The sequence below is a fragment of the Chanos chanos genome, chromosome 12 (genome assembly GCF_902362185.1).
Source record: "Chanos chanos chromosome 12, fChaCha1.1, whole genome shotgun sequence".
NCBI lineage: Eukaryota > Metazoa > Chordata > Actinopteri > Gonorynchiformes > Chanidae > Chanos > Chanos chanos.
Window position 1 is genome coordinate 5,806,951 of NC_044506.1, and position 10,000 is coordinate 5,816,950.

A 10,000-nucleotide genomic window follows, 5' to 3' on the forward strand; every position below is an offset into this window, starting at 1 on the left:
CACACACACACACACACACACACACACACACACACACAGATATGATCTGATTGATGCACTTATTGTAAGTTGCTTTGGTTAAAAGCGTCTGCTAAATGACAAGTTGTACATTGTAAGACAGTTTACCTGGATTATCAAGTCAAACACATGCAGTTAAGAGTCACTGAGGTTACAACCTGTAAAACTGGGACAATGCTGTTCTTTTTTTTTTTTTTCTTTTGGTAATAAGAGGTGATTAAGGACAAGTGATTAACCTTCCTGTCAACTTTGAATGGATACTGCTCTCTGCATATTATAAAAACCCTCTCTGAGTTCCAGCCACTGGCAGATTGCATAAAAACCATCTGCTCTTAGCCCCATGACCCGTGTACATATACATATAGGGTGTGCTATGAAGATTACTGTACTTAGTGGTAATTGCTGTATTTCTGGAGTGAGTTCACTGTTAATGGGCCCTTAAAGGTGACTTACACACGGCACATACCAAACCATCAAAAAGAGATTCTCACCTACAATCCAACACTAGTGACTCGTCTTGAGAGATCTGGACTACAACAAACGTCATCGACTTCACGGCACCTCCCTCCTTCTCACCCTCGCTCCCTCTCCCTCCCTCCTTCTCTGTGGTTACCTCCATCTCTACCTCCCACTCGGCATGCTGGAGCCATAGGGTCTCGCTGTCTCTCCCCCCCCACCCCGGTAATGGGAGAGGAGTTCTAAAGCATCACATTAATGATTCAACCTCTTTCATTTAACCACTTATTTGCATAACACAGCCGTACATCCTTTGAAATACTAATTAGTATTCACTACAGTAATGATCGCAATTTACCTCCGAGCCATCGGCACACACACACAAAAAAAACGATTAATACACACACACACACACACACACGCACACACACACGCACACACACATGCACACACGGACCGTCAAACGCACGACGAGGTTCTAAAATAGAAGGCAGGGGCCTCAGAACGGTGTCGGCTTCAAAAGATCTCTGTGTTTCTGGGAGGAGAAAACCAGAGCCAGACCTGGAGCGACTGGCACACTCTGAGCTCATACAAAAGGCTGGATAATACTGATTGTCGGTACAAATAGGCGAGATAAAGTCTAAGGCTTAAACGTACGCAGAAAGCACGGCTCAGTACAGTACAATTTAAACTCAGATAAACTCAGCGGTTCCTTAGACGGTTGGAGTACAGCCGTCGTAGTGGTCAATGAGCAAGACAAATAAACGTGTTTGGAAAACAAACGTGGGTCGATGGTAACGCTGGCCCTGACGTTGGCCAAAGATTCACACAGAGTTTATTAATTAAGTGTCACAGGCAGACGTGACATCTCCTATCAATGTGCACTGAGCGTTAAAACACTGTTAAAGACCAGTCACAACCTTAGTTTTCTGTGTAACGTTTCAGCGTGGTGCTTCTGTCCAATTCTGATTCTGTTTTTAACACAATGACACGAGCAGTTACTACTTGATGTAATAAAATGTAACTTTTCATAATCATCGTTATTCGCTCAGAAGTACATAACGCTGCTGAAGCAGGTTTACTAACCCCAGTCTCTTTCTCTCTCTCTCTCTTTTTCTCCCTCCCTCTCTCCTTTTTTCCCTCTCTCCTTTTCTCATGTACTTTCAAGTATTAGGTGGATATTGCCTTCTCCAAAGAGGTTACACATTACACTGATGTCAGATATTTGACTGGTCAAATATATATAATATATAACTGTCACAGTCAACTTACTGTAAAGCGTGAGCCCAAGTCTATGACACAGTGACCCTGCTTTGACTTTGTGTGTGCGTGTGTGTGCATGTATGTGTGAGTGCGTGTGTGTGTGTGTGTATGTGTGAGTGCGTGTGTGTGTGTGTGAGAGGGGGAGAGAGAGAGAGAGAGAGATGTCAGTGGGATGAGAGTGGTGGTTGACACACCCCCCCCCCAGAATGACATCACCACATATACCCAGCAGCCTAATGGATACAGCCCAAAATTAAAGTCAGTCTGTCACAACAACCATTGCCGAGGGCAACAAACCCAAGTGAGGGCAAACCTCATATGTTCAAAGCATAAGCCAATCATGTCCCGGACCATCCAATTAAAGTCCAGATAACAAGTCACAATGTCATTCAATAACAATCTTAATATATAGTCTTAATATCTTAATAAGACTTATCCTATATTTACCAATATCACACACTTTGTACATAGCTTTGGTGAAAACGTTATATTAAGGCTCTGTTTTGGTCCTGTATGTATAAAACACTGTTCTCTCGGTGAGAGGTTGTTTGGCAGATAAAGTGAATGCTCTCTGAGGGTCTGTAGGGTATTTGGCTAAAGCAATAAGTGGTCTGTGAGGTTTATTTTTTTAGGATGGTTGGCTGAAAAACTGCTGGAAAAAAACCATAACAGAGTTGAATGTATTTAATATGTGAGAGAAACACAGAGTGGAGTTCTATAGCCTCTGTCTTTGTCCTCTGTCTCTCATCATCTCAAGTCCTGTCCTCCTGCCTCACTCTCAGCAGCCATATCTATATCTCTCTTTAATTACTACTACCCCCCCCCAGTCCACACACACACACACACACAGACATACACACACACACAGACACACACAGACATACACATATACACACAGACACACACAGACACACACAGACATACACAGACATACACACAGACATACACACAGACATACAGACAGACACACACACACACACACACATACACACAGACATAGACATACACACAGACATAGACACACACACACATACACGCAGACATACACGCAGACACACACGCAGACACACACGCAGACACACACGCAGACACACACAGACATACACACATACACACAGACATACAGACAGACAGACACACACACACACACACACACACATACACACAGAAAGAGACATACACACAGACATAGACACACACACATACACGCAGACACACACACACACACACACACACACACACACATACATACATACACGCAGACATACACACACACACACCCACAGACACAGAGTGTGTGTGAAAAATAATGAGCAGTGTGATGTCATCTCTGAGCTTTCTACTCGTTTTCATATTTGTCAGACTGGCTGTAACGCTGAGACTCCTTTTACTATGGGTGATAATGAGGTGCAGACGGCGTCCTAATTACACACACGCACACACACACACGCACACATACTTACACACATATACAATACATACACACACACACATACACATACTTACACACATATACAATACATACACACACACACATACACATACTTACACACATATACAATACATACAAACATATACAATACATACACACAAACATACACACACATACATACATACACACACACGCACACACACATACATACTTACACACATATACAATATATACACACAATCATACGCACACATACATACTTACACACATATACAATACATACACACACACATACTTACACACATATACAGTACATACACACATATACAATACATACACACACACACATACTTACACACATATACAATATATACACACAATCATACGCACACATACATACTTACACACATATACAATACATACACACACACGCACACACATACTTACACACATATACAATACATACACACATATACAATACATACACACAAACATACGCACACACACATACATACACACACACGCACACACATACTTACACACATATACAATACATACACACATATACAATACATACACACAAACATACGCACACATACATACATACACACACACGCACACACACATACATACTTACACACATATACAATATATACACACAAACATACGCACACACACATACATAAACACACACGCACACTCACACACACACACATACTTACACACATATACAATACATACACACATATACAATACATACACACAAACATACATAAACAAACACGCACACACACATACATCCTTACACACATATACAATATATACACAAACATACGCACACATACATACTTACACACATATACAATACATACACACAAACATACGCACACACACATACTTACATACATATACAATACATACACGCAAACATACGCACACACACATACATACACACACACACATACTTACACACATATACAATACATACGCACATACATATTACACACATATACAATACATACAAACATATACAATACATACACACAAACATACGCACACATACATAGTTACACACACACAGCATGCACGGCACACAGTGTATTAGAAAGTGAAAATAATCAGTTGGGGGGGGGGGGGGGGTAAAGGGAGAGCAGACACTGTGAGACAGTCAGACAGACTACTCCAGCCAAAGCATCTCCATCATATATATTAATGACACCTCCCCCTCACACTCATTCCCCTCTGTCTCAGTCTCCAACACAGCCCAGCACACAGAGGAAAACCTCCAAGATCCAGCAGACTGTAATAATGCCGTCCAACAGAGAGATCCAGAAAGCAGACCCTGTGTGTGTGTGTGTGTGTGGAGGGGTCGAGTTTTCCACCTGACCTACAGAACCAACCCTTTCCCCTTAAAGTATATGTCTCTGCTAAATTAATGCTACCATTAAACATCATACTGAAGCAGGGAGTGGTAGCACGAGGCTTACCTGCATTACAGACTAATGTGAAAATCACACAGCACTTTAACAATTATCTCCAGCCCCTAAATCTGCCTCAGCATGGGCTTCTTCAGTGCATAACTGACTGAGTTGGCTCAGATAATATGGAGTTATTGGATTTAGCACTCAAAATTGGCTTGTGCATTTAAGAACTGTTAAACAGTTACTCACCTGTGTAATAGGATATTCTTGAAATATCTGTGAGAGAGAGAGAGAAAGAAAGAATAGGTCAGTTTATTTGTCATATCAGCGTATTTCAGTCTAGCACATTTGTGTGGGCATGTGGTTTTGTGGGTCAGGCTTAAGGGGAGAGCCCGTGGCAATGATGGTCTGAGGAGACAGCGCCCCCTGCCTGGTGTTAAGGGAAGTTCAGGTCTTGGGACAGGATTAAACTGCTGGCAGATGGTCTGTAGTTTGCTGGCATAAGCATTCTCACTACTGAGTAACTGAAGAGCAGACAACACGTGCGTCCTGGTGAATACAGGTCCAAAAAAGTGCCTTATTTTGAACAAAATAACAGGAAATTGAGACAAAACGGTGGCTGTCTACGATACAACAGGATCCCGTCATAAATCCACCAAATATAAAAACCAAAAAAGCATTTACTGTGCTCTCCATATCTCAATTCAGAAGCATCTAATAAATGAAATTTGGAGAAATGAAATGAGAGACGATACAGGATAAACAAACCGCTGGTTTATCAGAGTCAAATAAAAAAAAAAAAAGAAATAAGAGCCAATGGCATTGAGAGAGTCTAAATCAGGCACCTGGAGGCCTTGTCTTTGTGTAGAGTGGAGAGTGATGCAGAGCAGAGTGAATGTGTTAGCGGATTCCCAGCACTCTCCACTGGATCAGACTCTGACACGCACGCGCACACACACACACACACACACACACACACACACACACACACATACACACACACAGAGAGAGGGAGAGGGAGAGAGAGAGAGAGAGAGAGAGAGAGAGGGAGAGAGAGAGAGAGAGAGAGAGAGGAAGGAAGATCCTAAGCCCAGGGTTTCATGTTTCCCTGAATGGTTTTTATCCATACATTATGGACACTAAGTGGATGGATGAGTCACAAAACTAAGCCTTTTTTTCCTCTCTCTCTCTCTCTCTCCCTCCCTTTCTCTTTTTCAATCGTTTCTGCTCTTCCATCTCCTTAACCTTCTTTTTCGTCCTTTATCTCCTCTCCTCTTCTCCTCTCTCCCGCTCTTTCTTTCTATGCAACCCCCATATGCACCTCCTTTTCTTTAGCTTTATTTTTATCTCCGTCACACTCCCTCTCATTTCTCCACACCTCCTCTTTCTCCCTCGCACCTCCCACCTTATCCCTCTCTCTCTCTCTCTCTGAGTTACTACATCTGGTTATTTCTTGTCAAAACTGAAAAGTCTTCTTATCATTAATGTGTGCTTCTGATGTTTCAACCTTGGCCCTGCAGTCATTGCATACTGACATCAACACTCTTTCGCTAGTACTTTCATACGCCATTTCTTGTAACTCTCTCTCTCTTTTGGTTCTTCCCTTGCTCTTCTCTGCATGACCAATACTGTGTTAAGCTCTCAGACACAATGGAAAGTAAGTGGTGACTATGAAAACCTCAGCAGACATATTCTGGCATCCACACAGTGACATCATCAAGCCTGTGAGCGAGGGCTGCTCATAGTGAGGTCATTCTGTCTTCCCAAAGTCAGACACAAAAACAACACTGTTCCTTTATCTTCACTGGTGAATAGACACACACACACACAGACACACACACACACATACACACAGACACACACACACATAGGAAAATAATCTAGTAATGGTTAATTTTGAGTATGGAGTTTGTCCCTTCAGAGCCTGTGAGTGTGAGGAGAACAGACAAGGCTGAAAAGACACAGTGCTGTGCCGTCGGAAAGAGCAGTCTCCTCTCTCTCCAGTGTCTGAATAATATCAGTGTCTTACAGTATTACTGCTGGCTAAAGCTTTCACACCATCACTGCACTTTCCCTGTTTTCCATCTGTTAGAGTAATCCCACTCTTTCCCTCTGCCCATTCACCACACTTCATTACAGGGACCTTTTTTTAAGGGACCACTATCCCTCCCTCAGTGAAAAACAGACTGTTCCATCCATCCCTGGGTCCTGTGTGTGTGTGTGTGTGTGTGTGTGAGAGAGAGAGAGAGAGAGAGACTGGCAGCATCTGTTCTGTCACACAGAGGTTCTGCATGGGGTCAGAACTCCTGACACACAGATGGGCTCTGCAAGCCCTACACACACACACACACAACACACACACACACACACACACACACACACACACATACACATACACATACACATACACACAACGCACACACACGTAAAAACCCCATTATTCACCAAGATTGTCCTCAAAGGAAAACTCAACCTACTCTTCATTCTCCAGAAGTCTTATTTTATTTCTATAAATCAATAGCGCTGTGTTTGCTATAGCAAACATTTAATAGTTTACTTTCACGCAAATGGTCTGTTTACGAGGTGGACGTAACATTATTTGACAGAGGTTATGCGCTCTATCTGAGGAGCACATTGGGAGGACAAATTTTGATATTGCAACATTGGCATGAATATTTGAATATCCAATGATTTTTGTGGCGTTTTTGTCTATTTTTGTCCCGACAATCAGAAGCTGACTGATAGTGAAGAGACCCTAAACAGTCTGACCAATCCCCTGTCTCCTCCTTTCCGCTGACCCCTGGTGACCTTTGAAAATCTCTGCGCGTATCCACCTGATAATCAATGCTTTGAGCGAGTGGATGTAATCTGCATAAGAAAAGGAGTGAGGAGAGTGCGTATTGACTGGCTGTGAGGATCCTGACGGATTAGTCCTGGCTAACTGGCTCTGGGGTGACTGCTGCTGTCCAGCAAGATTGGATTTGATAGACTTCGAACACCTCCGTGAACATATGTTCGCTCTCTCTTTTTTTAATCCATCTGGGCGTGTATGTGTTTCTCTCTTTCTGTGTGTGTGTGTGTGTGTGTGTGTGTGCGCGACCAGCTCTGACCCTGTTGGTCCATATGCTACAGGGAGAGGTTAAAGATACTTGTCTCTACTCAGCACCCACACCAAAGACAATCGCTAACCTCAGCCTGGCCTCCACTCTGCCCCTAAAGGCCCTTCAGACTGTGCACGTCAGAGTGTGTGTGTGTGTGTGTGCGTGTGTGAGTGTGTGTTTGTGTCAGACTGGCCGGGCCCCAAACACCTGCTCCTCAAGCTGTCGGCAGGAGGCCTCCCGTCTCTCTCTCTCTCTCTAACCCCAGAGTGTCTCTCTCTCGCTCTCTAACCCCACAATCTGTCTCTCTCTCTCTCTCTCTCTAACCCCAGAGTGTCTCTCTCTCTCTCTCTCTAACCCCACAGTCTGTCTCTCTCTCTCTCTGCCAATCTCTCTGTCTGTGCCATGGAGATATACTGCCTATGAGTTCAACACCTTCATGTTAACGCTAAGGTAGTGTGTAAAACACACACACACACACACACAACACAACACAAACACACAGAGCTGTATGAAAGCAGAGTTTTGTCTCTTCTAAAAATGTCTGTTTAAACACATGCACCTCTATGTGTTACTGAACAAGATTTGCTCATTTGACCTAAAGAAATGAAAGTTTTTGGTAATGACATTACAGCAGGATAAAGATCTTAAACAGACAAAAACAGTGTGTCTGAAACAGTCTGATTCAGTCATATTTCATACTTAAATACAGGAGCCAAATCAGGTCAGTGGTTGAAATGTATCTGGGCGTACAACACGCTGTCATTCCACGATGACAGATATGTATGTCACATTCTTCCTGTCTGCGCATACACACACACACACACACACTCTGCTATCAGCCCAGAGCAACCTGCTGGGCCATGTGTTGATTAGTACAGTGAGTCACATGTGAGGTGAGACCACAATTCTCTCTCTCACTCATACACACACTCATACACACACACACTTATACACACACACACACTCATATACACACACACACACACATACCACAGTAGCGCATTGGTCAACACATCAATTAGCACAGCAGGTCGCATGTGACGCTGAACTGCCCACCCCAACTCTCATTCCACTGATCTCTCTCTCTCTCTAACACACACACACAAACACACACACACACACGCAGACAAGGTCAAAGTGCACGCTCCTGCCGCAGACATAGTGACTGTCTGTTACAGTTAGGACTGCGTAAGTCCACAAATCCAGCATTCAGCGCTGTGTGCAGTGTAATCAAAGCAGACTGCACATCAGCCGAACCCTAAAATAGCTTGAGACAGGTCCGCCAGCATGGTCAAAGCCACCAGGACGGCTTTTCCCCTAAAATCTGGCCACACTAAAGGCCATTGTTGCTCGAGGACAGTCCACGGCTTTGTCTGGAGCGTGCGTACCCCTCCAAATTAGAGAGAGAGGGAGAGGGGTAATTACAGAGGAGAGAAAATGAAAGGAAGGACAGAAAGAGAGGAAGAAAGAACTCCGTTAGCGATACCATCTGTCTTTCATCGGCTCTGAGACACAGCTCAATCTCTGCATCTCTCTCGTTCTTTTCCTCTCCATCCCTTTCTCTCTTCATCTGCCCCCTCTACCCCCATCTATCTCTCTCTCTCTTTCCCTTTTTCACTTGTTCTTTTTTGCGACTTTTTCTCTGTTGCACTCTAATCTGCTTTTTTTTCTCTCTCCTCCCCGTTTCTGGCCCCATTTCCATTTCATGTCTTTTCTATCTCTTTCTGCCTGTAATCTCCCTCTCCTTCATCTCTCTCCTTTTCTCTCTTTCACTCCCTCTCTCTTTCATTCCTTTGCTGTTACCAACTCGGTTGTGTTGCTCCTGTCTTTTTCCACTCTCCTCTCGGTTTCTTCCTCTCTCCCTACTTTACTTCTCTCTCTCTCTCGCTGTTTTTCTCTCTCTCTCTCTCCCTCTCTCTCTCTCTCTCTCACTGTGGTAAAACAGCTCTTTTGCCTGACAGCGTTCTCCGTCTGTCATTTCTCCGTGTGTCTCATCCCTGTCAGCTTTATTAACGCTGGGTTACACACAGACAGTGTGCAGACTGGTAATGAAACAGCGAGCTGATCTGTCTCTGTCCTGCTCGCTGCGTTTTTTTAAAACACACACAGCTCCTGCCCCTAAACCCTCGGCTTTTCTCTCCACATCAACTGTCTTAGGACACAGACTATTACGGTAAAGTAGAGAACTGTACATAAAAAATACACCCTCATGACAGAATTTGAGAGTTAAAGTTTTCTATTGGTGTGTGAATCACATGAAGCCTTGATGTTACAGTGTTACAGTGACACTGTTTATGAGGGGCGTCTTT

At 43.5% G+C, this 10,000-nt stretch overlaps 1 protein-coding gene across 3 annotated transcripts in view; it reads right to left on the reverse strand.

Annotated features, from left to right (window-relative positions):
- ptk2aa (protein tyrosine kinase 2aa) overlaps positions 1-10,000 on the reverse strand; it is an 89,308-nt gene that overhangs the window by 59,358 nt on the left and 19,950 nt on the right. For all 3 annotated transcript variants that reach the window (XM_030788402.1, XM_030788404.1, XM_030788401.1), the window contains exon 2: positions 4,840-4,866. The gene's annotated coding sequence lies outside the window, so the exon portion shown is untranslated. The remainder of the gene's footprint in view (positions 1-4,839; positions 4,867-10,000) is intronic.